The sequence below is a fragment of the Homalodisca vitripennis genome, chromosome 6, assembly GCF_021130785.1.
Source record: "Homalodisca vitripennis isolate AUS2020 chromosome 6, UT_GWSS_2.1, whole genome shotgun sequence".
Taxonomy (NCBI): Eukaryota; Metazoa; Arthropoda; class Insecta; order Hemiptera; family Cicadellidae; genus Homalodisca; species Homalodisca vitripennis.
Genome location: NC_060212.1, coordinates 39,277,332 through 39,301,687, shown reverse-complemented (window position 1 = coordinate 39,301,687; position 24,356 = coordinate 39,277,332). Strand labels below are relative to the sequence as shown.

Below are 24,356 nucleotides of genomic sequence, written 5' to 3'. Positions count from 1 at the left end.
TTGGAAGCGTAAATAACGAAATGGGAAGGGAGGTGTTAGCATACACATTTAAGCTTGCCGTGCTGGTAGCTTAGTACTGCGGAGGGGTTGTTTGCATACACATCCAAGGTTACTATGTCGGAGAAAACACCATATAACTGGGGAGCGGGTGTTTGGGTACACATTAAAATATATCGTACCTGGCCAACTGGGGTGTTTGCATCAACATTCAACTGGGGGTTGAGTGCTTAAAGAATTTGAAGCAACCTTGTTGGAAGATTACATGTTTATCAATGGGAAAGGGACAATTTAATTATCCGAGGAGAGTAGATCTCGCTGCAGTAGGGTAGTTCATTTGCGACATGTAGTACCCTGGCACAATCTTGCAATACTATTATACACCTGTAATTAAGTGTGGAAATTAATTTCAAATTAAATTTGCATGGAATTTTAGTAATTTATAAAATACAAGTAGACGGAAATTGAACAAATGTGTGTAAATTATTCACATTCTGTTTAAGTTTAAACGTGAAACGATTGCAGATTTCATAATAAATATCACTAAATTGACTTAATTCGTTCTACAATAATTGGGGGTAAAATATTGCACATACATATAATAACTCACAGTAAATGGTTCAGTTACACATGAAGTGTTCTTAATCTACTTTTTAAATTGATTCATTGATTCATTATTTAAATTAGTTGCGTTATGGTTAAATTTATATCTAATTTATTTACTAAAATTCTATATTATATTAGTTTTAGATTTTCATTTTAGTATCGGCAACGAGAGCATCTTAATCTCAACAGACAGTCGACTTAATAGATAAATTCTTCATTCATTTCCATTTAAGGAAATGAGATTCTTAGTGTATGGCATTGGTACTATGCCAATTTAAACCCAACCAAATGATGAGCAATTCTTTATTTTATGTTACTACCTTTATTTTGTACCTTTTCGTTCTTTTATTCTAACTTTGGATTGCCTTTTTTATCACTAATGTATTACTCGTTACATCGTTTTATACTGCTAACAGTGTTTAGAATTCTGCATGCCATTTTTTGTTTTATTTTTATGACCCTTTTTTGCCGTTTAAATACATACCCCATCCTAAAGTTGTACTTGCTACTCACTCATAACTATATCAAACATTTCTGCATATAGATGATTATAACATGAACATAAATTATCTCTCTTTTCATTCAGAATATATTCAGTATATTCAGAATAAGACTAGAAATTCCGTGGTTCTGAATCCTTGTAAACTGAAAAACTCTTGTGTCCTTTAAATTTTGAGTTTAGAACCAGTACACATTCCCTTTTATTGCAGATTCTGGTATCTGACGCTGTCTTAGACTTGACTCCTAGAATCTGTAGTCATGTTCATCTGAAGAGATCTAAAGAAACTCGATGACGACGAAACTCAAAACAAGACATTAACATCATTTCGACATTAGAGACGCCTATAAATGGGTGAAGTGGTAATCTCATTAAGACAGGTTGGTATTGATGGGTGAGACAAGGGGACTACCACTTCACCTATTTATAGGTGTCTCTAATGTCGAAATTATGTTAATCTTTCGTTTTGAGCTTTTTAGTCATCGAATTTCTATGGATCTCTCTCTTCACACGAATATAAATCCAGATTCCAGGAGTCAAGTCTGAGACAGCGTCAGTTTCCAGACGCTGCAATAAAAAGGAAGGTGAACTGGAGCTAAACTCAAAATTCAATTGAATCAACCCTTCCTACCATAGCTACGTCTTGTACCCTTGTTAACTACTGACATCTGATAAGAAAATTCGCATTGAAAAGAAAAATATGTAGGTTCTATTTAATTTATTAAATATAAATCAAATCTCGTTAAATTTTAGGTAAAAGCCTAAAGGTCTTCTGTGCTAAAAGCGTTGAGAGGTTTAGGAAGTAATAGAACTTAGGTGTATTTAAAAATCACTGGGAAAAAGAAACTGAAACTATGATAGAAGGTATCATCTGGTTGGAAAGTAATTTCAATTAAAGACAATCTAAACAGTTCTACTTTGATTATTGAAATGGTAAACTTGATTGGTTCTTTATTCTATTTAGTTCTATTCGTATTTAATAAATAATAATGTATTGGTAATAAATAAATTCTCTGCATTTAAAGTGTTGGATATAAAACCAAACAGTAAGGTAATGAAGTTCCTTATAGAAGATTAGGAGGTACTTTTTTGTTCAGTACAGAAGTTCGCAATTAAAAGTTTTTACTTCCGTTATACACCCAACCCGTAACGGAAGTACGAAATACAACACCGTGTTTGCTACCAAATAATTTCTTTCCGGGTAAACCTCTCATTGAATTGGTAAACACTGGAGAGCTGTTTCTTTGATGTTTCCACTTTCATTGGGTAGCGAATTACAAAGAAACTGAACAAAAGTTTCAAAGCTTGTAAAATTAATTTGCTACAATAACTTAGTGACTGAATTTCATTACTTTATGATTTTGTCAACCATTTAAATTTTTTCCATTTGATATTTGTATCTTTTTTGTGATCACAGTTCACAAATTATTTTAGTTATCATTAACTGCGCTCATTATATGTTGTTTACTAAATTTATACTGATGTTACAAATAGTCAATGTGCATTACTGGCAATTTGCTTTTATTTCCTGATTTTTCATTATATTTAACACAAAGATATTATATTTTTAAGTTAAATGTAAAATTAAAATGTAGATATGAACAAGTTTTGGTTATAATTGATCATTAATTAATTATGATCAATTATAATTACTACTATAGGCTACCTATTACTCCTGTTAAGATAGATATGACAAGGGTCATCGTGGGCTCCAAACCACTTAGTTTATTTACTTTCTGATTATATTTTTTTAGAAAAGTGGTAAAATATTCTGTTTTCAATCTAGTTTAAGATAATACCTATTTAGATACAATTCTATAATATTCACAGTTTCTTCATTTTTATCATAATAGTATTACAAATTCGAAAGCTAATTTGTTTGTTTTCGTTTCAAGCGTGACCGACTCAACCGATGGTGCTTAAATTTTACATGGACAAAAATATTTTATAATTTACATGTTCTCTAAATTAACTAAACACCACATATTCGTCTCAACAGTTTCAATCAACGTTTCAACAAATTAAAATTGAAAGAGTATCTTATATTTAATCATTTCTTTTGAGTAAACATTATTTGATAACAGCGTATGCATGTTTAAATATCCTAGCCAATATTTTAAATTTCTTTATATTTGTATTGTGTAAGATTAGAATGAGATTTATTGCAATAAAACTTCTTACCATATACTTTTAACTAAAAATTTTTAGAAAATGTAAAGTATAAGATATAAAAGACTAATTAACTTCGTATTTAGAAACTTTAACTTATTTCTTACTTTAAATGTAAACTAATTTTTTAATGTAAAGACTTTTACATCTCGTCGGAGTCTTCCTTTTTACAGAAATATGCTTCTCAGACCTGTGTATTTATATACTTTCTTGATCAGGAAACAATGCATAACCACCAACAAAATACAGGTATAAGACCTAAGTAATAGACTTAATAGACGTAGATGGACTTTTCTTGATGTCTAGAAAGATTTTCTTGGTCGTATAAACAAGTATAGTTTATTCTAAACAGAAGTGCTCATACATTTGAAACGCGTACGAAAGTGTGTGCGAAGCCGCTGATAACTAAAATAACACTAAATTCGATACTATGGTTGTATTATAATACTTTCACTAAAGAGGCTAAGAAGTTGAGCGGGGGATTAGGATTCATCACATTAGTCTAAAATAGTTCCAGTGTTACTAAAATCTTTAGAAGTATTCAATGCAATACATGGTTTTTAAGATGCAATGCAATGCAGAGGAATTGAGGGAGAAGCTGCTGGTAAGAGCTAGTAGTTTTGTTTACAAGAAACTAACATAACTATTTACCCAGCAGGGTTCAATTCTGGCTGGTTTACACCTTCCTGTTGAACCCACCACTGGGCACAGCAAAAACCGTTATGTCACTTAAATCTTGGCAACCTTATGGATGTCCAGGAGCAGCCCATCACTAACCGCAAATGTCGAGATTCTGGGGTTCATGGGCAATTCGATAGGTCTAGACTACTGTGTGAGATGACTGTTGGAGTTGGTGGGGTTTGTTCCCTAACCTCAGAGGTTCATGCTAGCCTCAACAAGGGTGTGCCACCCTGCCTGCTTTGCCTGGAGAGGCTAGTTCAGAGCTGGCCTCCCCTTCTTCTGGGGAGACGTGACTTTGAGATGTAGTGTCCTAATTCTTCCTCATGGATCTCGACAGGAGGCGGCCTCTACTCCCTAACCTTACCCATCCTGAAATCCTGTCGCGCAAAGGTTCTTTCAGGACTAAGTTCAGTTTATAAGCTTCTTCTCCTAAGAGAACAAAAAACATACATATTTTTGACCCGTAAGGTATCTTAGATTCCTTTAAGGTTTCTGTAGGATTAAAACGTAATAAAACAAAAACTAAATCCTCACATTCTTATAGTGGAGATTGCGATTGCATGTACAATAAATCGATGTTCCTTTCAACGTTCTATTTCATATGATGTGTTCCACAATTCACAACTTTACCTTACGAAACTCTTCTACTCTTCCAAAGTGCAGAATTAAAAGTTTGCGGTATTTCCCACCAAACTTTTGCGAGAACGTTACAAAACAGGAGCCACACCGTTAGGATAAATCTTAGTGGTAAATATTTTTACCTCTAAAAAATTCCTTGATCAAGTTTCTATTTTCTACTGTATTTTTGACGACATAACTGTATTTGATTTTTTTAATTGTGTTTATTTAACAGTTACGTAATTAAATCAAATATTATTTTTATACTTATCTGTACTGAACGACACTGTTGACCTGCAGATCCCATTGTCTGTTGAACTAATCATGTACTCTATTATATACTATATGGTGATATTATCCTTTTCTATAACACGCAATAATTATATTGTAATTTGTTGTAATTTTTATATAACCAACTATGTAGTCTGTACGGTTCATTGTTGTCTTGTCTGCTGTAACAGTAAACACTAAACAGCCAACGGCACTGCTGACCTGTAAATCCCTATTGTCAGGTGAACTAATCACACACCCTATTATTGCTCTGTGCAGATATTATCATTTTCCGTAGGTTGCGATTATTACATTGTGGACTTAGTTGTAAATTTGTATTTAATCAACTATGCAATCTGTACAGTTCATTATTGTCTTGTCTGGTGTAACAGTAAACAATAAAGAGCCAACGGCACTGCTGACCTGCAGATCCCATTGTCTGGTGAACTAATCACATACCCTATCATTGCTCTGTGCTGATATTATCCTTTTCTATAGCATGCAATAATTACATTGTTGTAAATTTGTACATAATCAACTATGCAATCTGTACGGTTCATTATTGTCTTGTCTGGTGTAACAGTAAACACTAAAGAGCCAACGGCACTGCTGACCTGCAGATCCGTATTGTTAGGTAAACTAATCACACACCCTATCATCGCTCTGTGCTGATATTGTCCTTTTATATAACACGCAATAATTATATTGTAATTTGTTGTAATTTTTATATAACCAACTATGTAGTCTGTACGGTTCATTGTTGTCTTGTCTGCTGTAACAGTAAACACTAAACAGCCAACGGCACTGCTGACCTGTAAATCCCTATTGTCAGGTGAACTAATCACACACCCTATTATTGCTCTGTGCTGATATTATCCTTTTCTTTATCATGCAATAATTACATTGTTGTAAATTTGTACATAATCAACTATGCAATCTGTACGGTTCATTATTGTCTTGTCTGGTGTAACAGTAAACACTAAAGAGCCAACGGCACTGCTGACCTGCAGATCCCATTGTCTGGTGAACTAATCACATACCCTATCATTGCTCTGTGCTGATATTATCCTTTTCTATAGCATGCAATAATTACATTGTTGTAAATTTGTACATAATCAACTATGCAATCTGTACGGTTCATTATTGTCTTGTCTGGTGTAACAGTAAACACTAAAGAGCCAACGGCACTGCTGACCTGCAGATCCGTATTGTTAGGTAAACTAATCACACACCCTATCATCGCTCTGTGCTGATATTGTCCTTTTATATAGCATGCAATAATTACATTGTGTACATTGTTGTAAATTTGTACCTAATCAACTATGTAATCTGTACAGTTCATTATTGACTTGTCTGATGTGACAGTCAACAGCCAACGGCACTGCTGACCTATTGTCTGGTGAACTAATCACACACCTCGCCTTTGCTCTGTGCCGATATTATCATTTTCTATGGCACGAAATGATTGCCATTGTGTACATTGCTTTCAATTTGTAGATAATAAACTATGTATTCTGTACCGTTCATTATTGTCTTGTCTGGTGTAACAGTAAACAATAAACAGCCAACGGCACTGCATATCTGCAGATCCCATTGTCTGGTAAGCCAATCATACACTCTTTTATTTAAAATATGGTGATATTACCCTTTTCTATAACACGCAATAATTACATTGTGTACTTAGTTGTAAATTTGTATTTAATCAACTATGTAATCTGTACGGTTCATTATTGTCTTGTCTGGTGTAACAGTAAACAATAAACAGCCTACAGCACTGCTGACCCGCAGATCTCATTGACTAGAGAACTAATCAAACACACACACACACACACACATACAAACACACACACACACACACACACACACACACACACACACACACACACACACACCACTACCACCATGTGTATACTGTACTGAGCTAATATTGTTTCTCAAAGTACAATTGTTCGAAGTAATCTAATTCTGTTTTGAAAACCAATATTGTTTATTTCTTTTGTTTAATGTGCTATTTTAACCAAAATACAGTATACCTACAGAGTAATTCTAGTATTCAATTTATATATTCATTATACATTTACTCTGTAATGTAAAATAACTTTACCACAAATGTATGTTGTAAACTTACCAGTTGTCTAATATAATAGGTTTCCTTGGTGATCCTGAAAAATACAGAAAACATGTATCAATAAAATACGACCTTCTTTTACAAGAAGTAACCAAATTGATTTAATAAGCTATTGTTGTTTGTTTCAAATAGAAGAAATTTACTACTGTTTAGAGTTGAAATATGTGGTGATCAAAATTTAGCTTTAAATTATCTATTTTGTTAATGAAATAAAATTAATTATTGTTCTGAGAGGGCAATTAAAAAAGTCACCTATAAATTAAAACCATATAGAACCATATGTGAGAACTAATTTATCGTATTTTATCGAACTGACAGTATTTAAGTAATAGAGAGAAATGTTAATCCCTTAGAAAGATATATCACTGCAGTAGACCCAGTTACAGGCAAATACTGTTCATATAAAATAAACTAATATTTTAAAACAACTGATCTTTACAAAGTGATATTTGCTAAGTTCCATTTTAAATCAATGTAATTGCGATTGACATAGGATAAGTAGTAAAGAATATTGAAATTAAAAGTGAAATCTGGAAAGTTTCATTATGTATTACAATGCATATAAATTTGTTTTGACTCTATCAAACATACAAAAGACAACATTCCCCTAAAAAAAACAATCTTTTATATGTAGTACTATATATTACCACAAATACGAAATTATCATGGTACGACAAGTTTTTAAAGTTATATAGGGTGTATAAAACGCGCTAAAGTAAGTTTTTATTTACATTTTAACATTTATATAAACAAAGCGGCAAATCATTTGCTTTTTTAAGATTCTCGGAGTGAACGTATAAACAATTTTGATTTCATCGAGAAGATGAGCCACCTCATCCACCCTAAGTTAATTTTTGAACACTGAAGTTATAGATTATTTTCTATTCGCTAACCAGTAACGCGAAATTATACAAAGAATATGATATGAAAGAAACATTTAAGTCTAAGACGTCAACAGTATTAAGAACTAACCTTGAAATTATATCAATCAATTTTTATAAATTTAACACATTTTGTAAATGATATAAATGATTTCTTAAATGTTAAATACTCGCCTTTAGGTATAAAAAAACTACGATATTCAAATAAAAACTGTAATATAGGTACGATTTTTATATAGGCTATGTGTTAATCTTCCTATTTATGATTAAAAGTCTCTAGAATCGTAGTTTATAGAAAACAAATCTTCAGTAACTATAGATCAATATTTTATTATGATTATGATTGAGTTACGTTAAATTTGATTATATAATGATCAAAATCACAAAGAGGCGGCCATGAATTTAAGCCAATCTTATTACTTTATACCCAAATCCATGTACTGGAGGCCAGACTTCTATTGTAAGCAATTATGAGGCCAATGTCAATGTTTTACTGAGTTATAGAGGCTAAAGTGGCTCAACTCTAAAAAATCGAGTGATATTTTAGTGTCTTCAAGTTTAAGAGAAGAGTTATATTTCAAGATGTGGATTTTCTTCATCGATTATTTTACACAAGATTGGAAATGTCCTAAAAAAATAAAAAGAATTAATACTCTAGAGTATTTTTACTATTCGTTAACTGAACGTTTGAGAGCAACCCAGGAAAAGGAATGGTTGAATGCGATATAAATCTCTTTACATCAGCCGATAGTATGAGTAGTAGTGGTTGGCGGGAAGTCAAGTACGATGTATAAATAGGCGCCTGTACGCTTTATGTTCCATAGATCGGTGGGAGGGGGGGGTAACTTGCGATAGATGGAATCTGCACTGCAGCTGTTCGCCAATATTTAATCAACCACTCGTTGCATATTTATGAAAATTTAATAAATATATGAACAAATAATAATTAAGTAATAATTATTTCCTAATATTTGTGTATTATAAAATATTCCTGCCTTTTGGCTGTTAAGTTAATAAAACAACTCGAACTTGAAATATATTATCTTTTGCTTTGATATAATATGTATTACTAAAGTTTTATATCAAATTTCAAGTGAACTTCAGCAGGGCTTCACATTAAAAATGTATATGTTTAATTCGTACTTTGTTGGTTTATTGTACTTTTGTATGAACACACATAGCAAGAAAAATAATAACATACCTTCAGTTCATAAAACAGAAAAGACAACCTGAACTGACAAAAGAAAACATACCAGAAAGGGGACACTTACAATGCTGCACAATTATATAATAAGTTTATATTTTATCAACTTTGACCCTGTTTCCAACATATAATCTTAATAACATACGAGATTTAATATAACAGATAATCGACTGACAATTTTCCACTCTATCTGTAACGTATAATAAATATAGATATGTCTGTATCAAAAGATTTTTACAATATTTTTACATGTTTATTTTTAAATCACACTCTCTAAGTGTTTTTATAAATAAGTAATTTTTTTATATTCATCGTTTTTAACAAATTTATAAAATAACAATTTCTAAATAAACAAAGTAATAAAAAAATTGTATAAGAAGCATAAAAACGGAAAATAAGTGTACTTATAACACGATAAAGGAGTAAATTAAATATATTTTGTGATTTATGGATTAATTTTACATGTGTCACCTTTATAACAATCTTTTCCCACATAATAATGAAAAGGCCTGTACAGTGACGGTTCTTTTTCTGTAAGATAATTTGGGGAGTAGTCTCAAAATAATTAGCAAAAATTAGCCGAATTACTGTAATTCTTTATCTGTTTATTTTATCTGAAAAGCAGTAAAAGCGATGGCATTCATTCCGATATGATTTGCAGGTTCATTTCCAGTACAAGATCCGGAAGTTGAAAAACCAAGCTCTGCTGCCTTTGCCTGACCTTTCCCTCGGCTGCAAGTTACTCCTTGGGCAAGCCGTCCTCAGTGTACCACTGTCTTTGCTTGCACACCGTCCTTTGTGTAGCACTGTCCTCGTTTGCACACCATCTTTTGTGTACCACCGTCCTTGCGTGCACATCGTTCTTGGTGTACCACTGTCCTTGCGTGCACATAGTTCTTGGTGTACCACTGTCCTTGCTTGCACACCGCTTTTGGTGTAACGCTGTCCTTGGCTATACGTCATCCTTGGCTAAAGGATACATAGTAATACCGATAGCTGTCTGGAACTGGGCCTTTTGTAACTATGAATTATAGAAACTTGTCACTGGCCAAACAGAATTCATTTAGTATAAACCATAATTCACGCATTTCCTCTGCATGGAATCTGCTTACGGTTATGTTATTACATTTCATCTACATTATTGACGCGATAGGAGTGTATAGAGTGACGTAAAGTGTGTTGTACTAGCCTCTGCAGGCGTCATATTCCATGGAAAGGGCGAGGCAACGTGTGATAGATGGACTCTGCACTGCAGCTGTCGGCCGTTATAGGCAACTCGTTTATCCAAACGCTTCTCGTTAGTGGCTCTCTTCTAAAGAGCGGATTGTGGCAACTTCACGTTTGCTTCCCAACATGAAAACTAATAACTTAAACACGTATAGGTGCATTGGCACGAAGGTGGCGTCATGTTCGTTTCTCAATGTTGAAGCTCTTTTAATATTACATCGTACAGTCCGGAAAATGTTAATTTACACGTAAGAGCGTGTTTGTTTTATTGTTTGTTGGTGTATTACAAAGTGACTTTGGCTTGATAAATTTATTTAGATTTTAAACAGTTAGAAATCTTGTTATCAGCTGGCTCAGATTCCCGCCACGTTTTCACTTGTTAGATAATTATTTAGTGGCATATTACTGAATCTGTAACAGATGATTACGCTTGACACGTGCTTCTATGCAACTATTACATTTAAGTTACGAGGGTTTGATTTCAGTTATGACGCGTGAAATTAAGCTTGAATATTATTTATCCTAATAGTGCAGAACAGTAAAGCTATCTCGTCTAAACGTGGTTAAGATTTATATTTCGTCTGGAATAGAATGTGTGTAATTACTTCCATGATGGTATTTACCGCGTTACGTCAAGGTTAGTTCGTTATAAATCGTGACTACACAGTTTATAGTGATGCATCCACGGTATTTTATTATAGAAAAACCTACATAATACAATAACTAAATTTAGCGATTATGATAATACTTATTAAATTAGGTAACAATGGGGGACGATATGGTTGGTAACGATGACGTAATTTTTGTTGTTGTGAAAATAAACAAATTCAGCCATTTTAATCCTATATTAATACAATACTATCATCGTCTTTTACACCAGAGATTTTACCCTTAAAATATCATGCTTAGTGTTATTCCTATGTTTTCCTTATTCTCAGTAACAAGACTCAGAGTGGTGGCGCAATGCATTGACTATATTGGTAATCACAAGTAACGTGAATTACACCTCCAAATTCCTTAAAATATTATATATATATATATATATATATATATATATATATATATATATATATATATATATATATATATAATATATATATATATATATATATATAAAACTTAAATGAAACTTCGGATTTTAAGGTAATTTTGCAACACATTGTTTAAAGTGTTTTATAAGGATTCCGGATATTTGCCATCGTTATATGTTCCTAAAGGATAACGCAACGTTTTTAGGCTTGGAATCTATTTCCATTTTCCCACTTTTCGCCTGTGATAGTATAACGTCTGATTGTGATTCTCGTACTCGTGACTTGTCTTCGGGACTTCGCAGTAACAACACCTGGACAGGGCTGCAAGTAGCTTTCGAATATGTTTGAACCCTTGTCTTTCCCTTCTTTTTCTTTATGTTACTTATTTTTCTATTTAGAATAACCACCAACCTGACGCAGAGGATATATTCCAATCCTTTAAACGTTGTGCAATGCCTTTTGTAACCTATAACGATGGCAAATGTCCGGATTCCTGTTATCCTTTCACAATGCAGTTTTTACAATACAACCGCCACCCTCGTTAGCTACAGCTTCTTCCGTATTGATCCTGTTAGGTAACCTGGCTTAAAAGCGTCAATAGAATAGTCAAAAAAGTTTTAATTTTTAAGGATGAGCACAGATCACCCGAACAGATAATTAAAGGATACCAGTAAGGATTTCACATCCCGCAGAAGTTAGATGACTAGAACTTGGCGGAGTACCAAGTTTGTCGTATAATAAAATTAGACGTACTCGATAAATTATACCCTGACACAATTGAACTGGCTGCATTGTCATCAAACTTATTGTACTGCAGTTGGTGTGAACTGTCTGTTATTTGTGTATATTATTAGTATAGACCATGTACATAATATTTTCGGTGAGTACATACAGAATTCAGACGTAAAACCAATTGAGATAATAATAATTGTTATTGCGTCAGCAATTATTAGATTGCATGCATGCGTCAAGTACATTCATAATAATATACAATTCCATTGCAGGTATTGCTATTTAATTGTATAACAGAACTGGGGGTTTAATTTTATTCTTGTTTTCAATAGTTTTCAATAATTTTCATTCCAGTTACTCAACATGAACTCTTCAACGGAGTAAAACGCCTTCGGAACCAGGTGTTTTATTCGAGATTTGAATATTTTAGAATCAATGGGATGTTTTATTCCCTCAGGCAGCTTGTTTATCAGTTTCACACCAACTTGGGACGGCAAGTGTTCAAATGCACTCGTTCTACGTTGTACAATCCGAAAGTTGTCCCTCCCTCTTGTCTCGTATTGGTGGACGTCACTGCCTTGGACCAACTCGCATTTGACAGTATAGAACGACGTCGAGAATATAGAGACAGGGTAAAGTTAAGAACCCAAGCTCTCTGAAGGCATCTTTGCACGACTCTCTGAAATTCAATTTGTAAATACTTCTGACAGCTTTCTTTTGAGCTCTAAATACTCTTTAGAATTTGTATTTAGAACAGCTGCCCTACAGTCTAAAACCGTGAGACAAATATGGATGTATCAGGCCAAAGTAGGCCTTTTTTAATACATCAATAGAACAGAATTTTGCAAGGTTACGCAAAACTTCCTGGAAAACATCCTGCTGGAGATACTACATTCAATAGTTACAGCAAGTTTTTCACATTAATATTGAAAGAAGGCTGTAACTAACTATCCTGGCAATGCATAGCAGAATTTAGGGAAGAAGATTATGAGGTGATATACTGTATAACTCACTACACTTTAATATACCCCCCTATGGTTGTATTCTATACAGTAAGATTATGTTCAGATATCAGTTAGCCATTCTTGTAAAACACTAGTTAAAACTCCCGGTTGATCTTTCTCTCAGTGCAGTGTCTAAAATATGAAGTAACATATGTGACTCCTAGGAATCTGGAGTCATGTTCGTCTAAATAAAAAAGTTGGTGATGAAAAAGCTCAAAGTTAGCTCCTTACATCTTTTTGATTTCTCAGACACCTAGTCCACAAATTATAGTGTAATGTACATAAATAAGTATTATCATTGTCTCATATAGTGCAGAATTTAGAGCACTTTTTTACTCTTCTTAGGAGCTACGCTAATAAATATTGTGCAAGTATAAATCTTATAAAGAATTACAGATGTTGCGTGTACAATCGTAACAGTCATATTTACTACGATGCAGAAAAATAAATAATTTACATAAAACCTATAAGAAATCCCATTTTATACAAGTATGATAAATGAACTATTTAAAATTGTATGGACCTGTTTACTTGAATGGGAGTTCTGAGCACAGTAATTTCCATAAGGTACTATACGGATCACTGTATTTTTTGCTCCAGAAAGACTACCTTTGATTTTTACACAGGAGATAAATCATTCATAAGGACGTTGTGCTCTAATGTCTGGAAATTATATCAGTTAGTTCTGTGGTCTGACGCTAGAGCTGCGCCACGAACCTTGACTTTTACCGTTGAAATGGTTGTTACCATTGTGTAGCTAATACAATCAAAGGCATTGAAATGAATACTTCAATGTTCTTTCATCCTGCCACAACGGTGTATAAAACGATAAAAATGAGCAATTCAGATAAAAATGCAATTTCCGGTAACCTTACTAGAAATGTACAAATAGAACAAAATATTACTTAGCTGTCATTAAAGGAAATATCATACTGGAGGTGTATTACTAGTTTTGTCGGTCAATTCCGAACAAAGTTGTTGACGTAACCTTTCAATGTATCGATATTGCGATACAATAAACCATTCACAGAAATTGGCAGCGGCAATGAAACTTTTAATTGAATGAATATAGATTACAAATTCGTTCAGGAAGTATCAATTACAACTGTGCCAGTTGTGTGAAATATTAATTCGAAATTGTGGTATTTCATCGTATTCTCTCTTATTGCTCCAATTAAATCGTATTCTTTTAAAAACGTTTTGAACACCAACCATCTTGAAACCATACCAGATGAAAAAATATTCTAATACTACATGGACAATAATTAACTTTAATTTTTAATTACAGTACTTTAATGGATGAGCGTGAGCGAATTAATCACGAAATAATTACTCACCCAAATGAACCAATACACTATTATATAACACAGTGACGTAAATGAGGGGGGGAGTGATGAAGATAGAAACCCCAATAGGACAGATCTCTCCCAATAGTCCTAAAAGGTTTTAAAATGAAGGAATAACAGCAATCCATTTTGTTCGTAATACAACAGTTAAATGATTTACTGTAAATTAGGGCTACGTAATTTATTTTTATTCGGATTCATGCCATAAATGTAGGTATCAGAATAAATCCTCCGCTTGTAGTTGTTACTTCAATATGATTCGCCATTTCAACGACTCCCCCCCTCCAGACAAGTTCTAGTTACACAACTGATGAAGTATTTGATAGAATCAAGGAAAATAAACTGTATAATGCTTTGAAATAAAAGGTAAGTAACATATAATATAAAAAAAACGAGTACGATTGCTAAGCGAAGTACAGGTGACAACAAGGGAACTTTTGCAGTCAATTACGGGGGGTTGGGGGAAATTCTTCTCACAAAAAGTACACATGGCTCGCTTATTATTGAATTTCAATGTAAAATTAACATTGAAAGTTACACAGTTAAGACGATTCGAAGCAATATGCTTAACATTGCTTTCGATTTGTTCCAGATAAAATTGTCTAAGGCTGTGAAAGTTAAATCAGCACAGAATGTGGTTACGAATTATAGATGGTAAGTTGAGGTTGAATTATGATAACGGTGGCTTTATCAAATGCTATCTTCATTGTACTAGCAGTCATTCTACACTGCTTAGGTCATTCATAACCCAGACCTTCTCACAACATGACCTGTTTTTATTGGCGCTTAGAAGTATTTAGTGCAGGTTTCACGGCCACAAATGTGTTCAAATATTGGGATAACCATTGTATGACTATACCAACTATGTGACGTATTGTCACTAATTCACTGTGATTTAGCCGTGAACAATAACTTGGAATGTAATTTGAGTGTCACAGAGCTATTAATATGATTTCATTTCACGTTTCTGGTGCTTAAGGAAATCATTACAAAGGAATCTAAGGCAGCTATATGATTTTTCTTTTGGGAACAAGATGAACACAAAATATATGACCACTACCAATGGAACAGTGAAGCGAGTACAGTTATTGCAATATATAACCGAAACAAGCAAAGTCGAGTACTGCTGCTGCTTGGATGGGTGACCGCTGAGCGATCCTGTCCTTGCTAGCAGCTCGCCTGACCGACCGTTGGTGGTGGTTCGCCCCAACATCACATTTAAGCCGTTCGCCCCAGGTTAGTTGTTAGAGAAGGGTTCTTGGCCCTAAGTTCACCTGGTTAAATTAAGACATATGTTTTAAGCATTTCTAAGCTACGTAAGGTCAAATAATCCGTCCACGCTTCCTACATGTAGGAATATACTGATGAACAAGAATTGATAAACAATGCGGATACCAGATATCTTCCTATAATCCCATTCCTCTCTTTTCACTAGTATTTTTTTATCTATTTTATGCTGTTTAATATGAAATAACATGTATAAAAACCAAAATATTCTTACGTATTTAAAGTATTCTTGTATGGTTTATCATCTCAAATTGAACAAAATGGAATCTGTGAGAATCCTTTGAATGTCTCTTGGTGAATCCTTTTTTTAAAAAGGGTTGCAAACCACGGTCGAGTGCAAAGCATATTCTGAGTATTGGCCACTTGAGAGCTGGCAGGAAGTTTCTCAAATTGGTCTTAATTAACTAATTATCCCTCCGTGTAGCCTGATGATGTATTCATAGCTGAGAGCTCTTCTTTCTTTCTGTACTTCTTTAGAAATCAAGTATCATGGCTGATGATACTTCAGCTCAAATATTTTACCACCAGTTAAAAAAATCCTGGTTGAACTTAATTATAACATTACAATACATTTTTTTACCTTTTTTAAGTACTTTGGTTTATCTCATTAAGATTTTGTGCGTTTTTCCACCATGGATGCTATGATCTTCATTTCCAGTATATAATTTCATAGCTTTGTTTGTGATATTTATGCAAATTTTTGCGCTTGTAAAAAAATTCTGATGATTGCTATTTCCTTTAAAATACTTGCTATTACATTATAATCCTGAAGTAATCAAAAATAAAAATAAGGAAATCCCCGTGTACACTGTTACTTACCTTATTGTAAACAGCACAATTAACATGAAGGCAAACACTTCTTGATAAATTATTATACTCGTATAGTATCAAAATTAATGCACTTTTGCTAAATTTATATAAATTTATAATTTATAAAATTTATAAACATAATTTAGATGTTTTAATTATACAGCCAGATTGTTTTAGAATATCTTTATTGAATAGTTCTTTTTGTACCGGTCGTTTACATTCCCTTACGTTTTTCTTCATGGGCTGAGAGAGAGAGAGAGAGGGAGAGAGAGAGAGAGAGAGAGAGAGAGAGAGAGAGAGAGGAGAGAGAGAGAGAGAGAGAGAGAGAGAGGAGAGAGAGAGAGAGAGAGAGAGAGGAGAGAGAGAGAGAGGAGAGAGAGAGAGAGAGAGAGAAGAGAGAGAGAGAGAGAGAGAGAGAGACAGAGACAGAGACAGAGACAGAGACAGAGAGAGAGAGAGAGACAGAGAGAGAGACAGACAGAGAGAGAGAGAGACAGAGAGAGAGCATTGTGACAAACCGAGAACCTCCTCCATACGCCATTCATCGTTATATTCTATTGCCCAGTGGTCACTTGACTTTAATTAAGTTTTACTATTAAGTTGTATTATTCGAACGCCGATAGTTATTTCAAATCTTTTTTGTGCTCATTTTATCTTTTACTGCTCAATAAGGTCGTTTGGCCTTCTACTTTCACAGATTTTATATTCCACAAGTACAGTATTTATCAAGTTTAACACCAAGAAGTATTACACTATTGAAGGAAACGGGAGTTTCTGGAATTTTGCCTCAGCTCAGCCATACAACTCATTCAGTTACACATACTGATTTCAGTGTATCTCTGACTGATTAAAAATGTCCTGAAAAAATCCTGTTTCATTCACAACCTTCCGTCGTTAATAACATCATTCATATAAAGAATTACATTCTTGGACTGTTCTAAAGAATAATAGCTGTTGAGAATGGTATATTCCTTGCTCGAAGGATGTGGAAAATAACTTTCTTAACCTTTTGTCTAGAGTGCAAAAGGTAATACTAACTTATCTCGGTTAGCGGACAGTGCAGATAGTGATCTGATTTATGGGTTTTGCGTTGAATATAGGTCAACAAAATAAACGACCACTACAGAAACAGTTCTAAATAATTTTCTTTGTTCATACATAAACATACACAAACTAAATTCTTTTATCTATTATAAACTTAGTATTTACATAAATCAGTGGTGTGTTACAGTTCATATGTTTGCATGTGACGTAAGAGAAAATTATCAGTCTTGTAATTTTTATTAGGCTATCGTCTTTAGCAAATTTAATAAGTATTTACAGGTTTTTCATTTTCCAATAACAATAAAATGTGATTACATAAACACATGTGAGAAAGGAACATTCAGATAGAAAATAATTGAAGGCCTAAAACACGGGATGTGTGTCTAATGCTTAGCATTCTCGCAGTGCAAATGAGAGATCCCAGTTCGCGTCCGGGTGGATCGAGTGTTCTTTTATTCATCAATTACATAAATAATTCCTAAACTTAAAGTCACAGAGAGTAATTGAAAAACTTCCAGAAGATAGGCCACTTGAGGCCTCGCGGAAATATTGTCAAAGTTTATGAAAGTTAATTGGACAATTTTAGCTCTACGTGCTCTCATAACCGTAAGGCTTTACAGCAAACGTGCCGGATGTATTTACCCATTTTTTTTAACTACATGGCCTACATTCCTTTTAACTTTACAGAATTATTTTGGCAATCTTTAAAGCGTTTATACCCCTCTAAAAATTTAAATTTTGGGTTTAGTATAATACTTTGATTTAATACAATAGTTTTATGAAATATTTTAAAAACTTACAATTGTATTTTTCAAGAATATAAAAATCTGATTATGAAATAGTTTTCGAGAGAGAAATTTCTTATTTTTTATGATCAAACATGTACATGCAAAAGCTATACAACGTGTTGTATTGAAAATCAGCTAACGCCCCTTTAAAACTTGTATAGTGTGCTAAATTCAAACACTGCTGTTTTTATGTCGAAGTCAAAACCAAATTGTTTATTACAAAGCATATGTTTACATGTATAACAAACGTCTAGAAATTTAACATAAAATAATTTTGTCAACTACACGACAATACTCATTTAGACTCATTCATACGCCAATAGTACCCACTTTTAACTTCGGAGTCAGTCTTGTATATGATTGGACTCCCAATTTTGTGCAATAAATTCGCTGAAATTAAAAAATGTTTTTCACGTTAACAGTGTCTCAGGCGAATTTTCAACGTTTTGGGAGTAGGAGCAATTTTTATGGAATCTGGCAATTTTTTGATTAAATGAACACCAGCCTGTTAAGGCAAGTGCTCGTAAGTCATCGTTCTGTGTCTTTCAGTTCGGTAATTGTCTCTGCCTCTTGTCTCACACCCATGTATGTTTCGGCCCCTTGTCAGGGCACATTTCGACTTACAGAACAGAATTTTTACAAAATTTAGAGACTCGGCCAAGTCTACAGTTTCCGTTGTTTGAAAGATTCTTTGCATGATTCTTTAAAATTGATTATTTGCATTTATTCGAATCGCAATTTTATCGCTCTTAAAAATTGACTGTTTGTGCAAGTCCCCCACAAAGCCAATCTATGGGATAGGTGTTGATAAATCAGCCTTTATACGCCGTTATCAGTACTTCATTAAGGCAGTATTTAGTTAGGGACCTCTAAACATAAATGCCTGAAGAAAAATAATGGAAACTAAATCGATGTGTATATTCCATATCATCCCTCGATCTAAGTGTATTGCAAGAAAAATTAATGGATAGACTTCTTCTAGGATATAAACTGCTGGCATGATGTCCGGGCTTTTTTCGATTCTACAAAGCCTAATGAAAAATTAAAACTTCAATTTTTAAGAATTTGTTGTCAGATTGAGGCTTTGAAAGTATTGAACACAGATGTGGTCAACAGCTGTGTTTTACTTTCCATCGAAGCAGAGAGTTGTGTCATTAGCTTACTACACGAGTGTTTTCTGCAGAAATAATGATCCTATCTGAGACATAGATTATGAAAAGGATAGACTCAGAATGGAGCCTTGAGGGACCCCATAGCTCATTTTGATTGGGTTTATAAACTAGATTTCCAATCTGCACAACTTGTGATCAATGGCTTGGAAATGAACTAAGCCACGATAAGAGCACGCCTCTAATGCCAATTTTTCAAGCAGTTTGGTGTGGTCTACGCAATCGAATATTTTAGTTAGGACAAGAAACACACCAGTTGTGGAATTTCGATCTTTTATCCCTTCCACAACCATGTCGACTAGACTCACGATTGCTTCTATCGTCGAATTGCCCTTTCTAAAACCATATTGGTCCTTTGAAGAGCTGGTTGTTTATTTAAAACCTGAAGCATTCTTATTAAGGAAATTTTTTACTTTTGCAATTTTCAGGGGGGAGAGAACCACTCCAGTTTTAAAGGATAAATTATCTAGTTCCGTTAAAGCATTTTTATAAGCCATATAGATATCACATTTTTAATATGTAAACCTGACATTATTACTATGCTGAGTTATTATGGAACAAAAATTAAATAACACGTGTCAGTTTTAATTTAGTTTTCCGTATTATATCAACTGTTGTTCACCACATGATCTAAAGTTGATTAAAACCCTTAATCGTATTTCTGACCTTTATATTTTACTTCTTCCTCACTTTTGAAAGCAATTTTTCGTAGGTTTAAGAGAGGACTCTCTGTATAGGATCTATGTTACTGCAATAATTCCCAACGGTTACTATGAATGGATAACGTATATAAGGTGAGCTATCCTTTCAACCATTGTAAATCCGAATGAATGCGTATTACGATTCTACAATTTGATCAAGTATATTATGTTCTCGTAATAACGTAATTTACTAAAATATCGTTTACATCCTTCATGCAAATATGTAGGTCTTCCATTCATTTCTTTGCCACGCTTAGATATTTCCTTATCAGGAGAGCCCTGCTATCTTTTAACACACACTAAATACACTACAGTATATTTATCCATGAAGAAAGGAAACAAACATTCATTCACAATAAAGATATGTTGGTATGGAATTTAGCTTTCCACCACGAAGAAGGTACATTTAGATGTCAGTGACTTTGGAAAGTAGGTTGTCTTACGATCTAACTTACCGATGAAACCAGTCTGTTGCCATATAATTTCATTGGTACCATTGACCTTGTACTGTATCGGCTATTCTTCTTATTCTGTTTTTAGAATGTCCTCTCAAAAACCAATGATTTTATGAGGATAGACAGAATAGGGCTTTAAAGCAAAAACTTCATTAATTGCACTTTAAATCAAAAACGCTCACGGTATTAATGTATGTACTACTAACAGACCTTATCATAGTCTATTATTATGAAAGCATGCATTACACTGGAAAAATACGACATGCAATTTACTGGAAATTTATGCAAAACGCCTCAATTGTGAAAAATTAAAAAAACAGAATGTTATGCTCGCAAGTTAAACATTATGATTGACCAAATTCATATTGACAAGAGGAAGTTTAGAAAGTCAAAAACAGAAGCAACACAACAAAGAAAATTTTCAACAGAGCAATATGTTGAGAATATCGTGTACGTATGAATGATATGTGTGTGGTTGTTGATAGGCACCAGAAATACATTGAAGGTGAGAAGAGCAGGAAATTCCTTTGAGACCACCTAGTGAAACTTCAATATCTAAACAGACTAAACACATTAATTTTTATGGTTAATTTAATTAGGTTCATAAAGTGATTAATTTTCGTTACCTTATAACAAAGATTCATATAGTAACAGATTTGTCAGGAGGAAGGTATGGTCAGACGTATTCAATCAAGTTTTTTCCTTTTTTTCCCAAAGTAAAAATCAGCTAAGGTTACAATATAACATTACATTATTTTTATATGATATTATTTCCTTAGATTAAGTAGTATGACGAAAATATGTTTCAGAGATATTTATAAGTCAGTTAATTGTGTTCGTATATATGAATCATCAGTGTATATAGAAACTAAATGATAATACTTCCTACTAATATAAATAAAATGATATAACTGAGTATCTAAGAACCTGACAGAACGTACGAATGATTAAGCACAGAAGCACAGACAGATGAATGGACATACCTTGGAACTATTCGTCACAAAATCAATAAAGTCCTTCTTTTTACCAAGAGAAAATTATTTTCCAAGTTTCAAGTCTCTATGTACTTTCTATCAAGAGTTATCAGTCACGTAGTGGGAAGAATTGAATGCTCTTTGACCCTTTTACTCCCATATGAATTAATTCTTCACTGAACAAATTGCAACTTGTGTACCAGGACTCCAGGACCTTTCTCAAGTGTTACCACACAGACAGGCAGACCACACTTTGACCAATAGGGTTCTCCTTTGGACTTAAAAGAATAATTCTGGTCCTTAATAAATATTAAATCGCTATTAAGGTTAGAAGATAGTGTCTCGTAATATCCACAAATTGACACTATTCAGCAACTGCTGTATATGACAAGCCTTTTGTAGTAACGGCATGTCGTCTGTGGAATTCCCTTCCTCGTAACATAACATCCTTAGAGAGTCGTCCTCAGTTCGTAGAGAAGCTGAGAAAGTACTATCTGGGGCGGATGGTTGGGGCGGGGTCGGCATAGATCTCTTCGCTGCGGTTGCACTGGCATAAGGAGAGTGTGTTTCTAATATTCATTATATACAAGTACAGTATATGTTATTATTTTGCGTCTGATTATTTTTTTATAAATATTTTTATATACCTTTTTAATCGTTATACATTTTTTTTACTTTATATTCTTCAATAAAGTTGTAAGTTTTGTTGTTCATATTGAAAATGTTTACAGTAAAATATTTAGTTATGTTATAATTTAAAATAAAAATATTTTTTTCGAACTTATATGTGAGTTTTAGTATAAGAAAGGGCCATGAGGCCCTAATTTCGCTTCAAATAAAGCAATATTTCATTTCATTTCAATTTTTGTTAACTATAGATAGTATATTACAAAACTTTTAAATTCAACTCAGATTAATTTCATCATATCAGCAACAATTCGTAGTGGAAGGAAAACAAAAATGATGTACTTTGTAAATAAAAATAATTATTGCAAGTGCAGGATTAGAGGTAAAGTATAGGGCAGGTGCGGGAAGGCAGAGCTAGGCTCTCGGCTGTATAATTAATGAAATGATCAGCCCAGGCCAGACCCTTCTCGAGTTGTGGAGTATCTACCTACCCTCAGTGTAAAACCTCATTTCCTTCCGTTTTCGAGAATAACTCCACAATATAAGCTGCACTTTACACACATGTTTTAAATTTCATGTCATTGCAATGTTACTAAAACTTGAATACAACTTCTGGATTTTGGATTTACAAGCTAAACAGGTTAATACAGTTAAGCTCGAAAAATTAAAGCAACAACATCAGTCAAAAAGTATGAAACAATACGTTAACCTTAAATTTGTCGATATTGTTTTTGTAATTTTGTTGACAAAATAATAGTTATATAATTTTACCGATATCTATACAAAGTATATTTTACGACCTGGCTTTATACATTTTTATTTATTTACTTGCGCTGTTACAGATAAAAAAACCTAATTACAACAAAATAGTTTTAAAAAAATACAAAAACTACCATTTGTAAGCAAGTAAAAAGTATCCATAACAAAAACTATTTAAACAACATATACAAATAGTATGCATAAAAAGTTTTAAAAACTCAACTAGCAATAAACAAGGATACAATTGCATAGAATGATACACTACGTTATATAAGTTATGCCAAACTATGGTTTGTAAATTTTACTTTAATATTACAAACTCGCAACATATTTGAGAGCTAATTGAGTTGTTAAATAACACTCAATAATTATTTTTCAATTAAAACATGAATTTGATGAAAAAGTAACATAATATTCTCAAAACACTACTTAAGAGCCAAACCCTTTGATGGAGAATTCTGAATCTCACATTATTGTTATTCTTTACTTAATTGTAGTGAGATGTGAGATGTATTGGTTGTATTTATAACCATTTATTTTACTAAAGGCTAAAGAAATTTCAACTCTTATCACTATAGAAGACACATACTGGAATACGAAATCCTGCTTTAAAAAGATGTTACGTGTCTCAGCATTACGTTGATAGACTATAAGGCCATAAAGTTTATTGGGCCATTTTTGCAAAAATCTGTCCAAGCGATGGGCGCTATCTTGAGATATAAATGTACAATTGACCCTTAATGTGCCATTTACGTAAGCAATGTGCTGTGAAGCTTGCTATCTCCGAGGGAATAAAACTCATCATATATTTGCACGAAAGCTACTTTCGTTTCAATAGTCGACAGTTTGTAAAAGATTATCCATAATAGTTTATCCATAAATATGATACCTTTGAGTCCGTATAATTTATGATATAAATCCTTATACATTCAAATTTAACTCACGTAGACATGTTGTTCTCATTGTACCTTTATATGTTTCTGTTCATACGCAAAGTATGCATTAAACATATCACTTAAGTGAATAAGTTTACAGCTTCCTTAAAAAGTAACAATCTTTTATTTTTAAATGATAAAATTTATGTTAGTTCTTAAATATTAATAAAACCAGTTGGTTTTTTTTTAAGAAAGCGATATGATAAACATTAATAGTTTATGTTTTATTCGTCGGATGAAAAAAAAAACAATATTTTTCCATTTATTACTTCAAAATGGTACAACTATGGGAACTGGAATCTTAATACAAATAGAATTACACTGAATTGATTAGGCCGACAGTAAATAATAAATGAATACCTGTGTACATTTTAATTTCATATTATCGTCTCTTTTTGAAATGTTCTCTCCATG

General features: G+C 33.1%; 1 protein-coding gene across 1 annotated transcript in view; it reads right to left on the bottom strand.

Annotated features, from left to right (window-relative positions):
• The window catches only part of LOC124365353, a 169,302-nt gene that overhangs the window by 107,023 nt on the left and 37,923 nt on the right, over positions 1 to 24,356 (bottom strand). Inside the window, exon 2 of the mRNA XM_046821329.1 lies at positions 6,969 to 7,002. The gene's annotated coding sequence lies outside the window, so the exon portion shown is untranslated. The remainder of the gene's footprint in view (positions 1 to 6,968; positions 7,003 to 24,356) is intronic.